Here is a 248-nt window from a genome sequence, read left to right on the forward strand (position 1 = left end):
AGCCAGTCAGTCAGTCAGTCAGTCAGTCAGTCAGTCAGTCAGTCAGTCAGTCAGTCAGTCAGTCAGTCAGTCAGTCAGTCAGTCAGCCAGCCAGTCAGTCAGTCAGTCAGTCAGTCAGCCAGCCAGTCAGTCAGTCTCTCGCTGGGTCGGTCGTACTCCCGCTCTGTCGTGCCCCTCTTCCCGCCCCCAGCAGCACTCCGAGCGGGTCGATGTCGCTCGGCGCTCGCTGGGCCGTGCCTGTTGCCATG

This window comes from Calypte anna, chromosome 8 (genome assembly GCF_003957555.1).
Source record: "Calypte anna isolate BGI_N300 chromosome 8, bCalAnn1_v1.p, whole genome shotgun sequence".
NCBI classification, from domain to species: domain Eukaryota; kingdom Metazoa; phylum Chordata; class Aves; order Apodiformes; family Trochilidae; genus Calypte; species Calypte anna.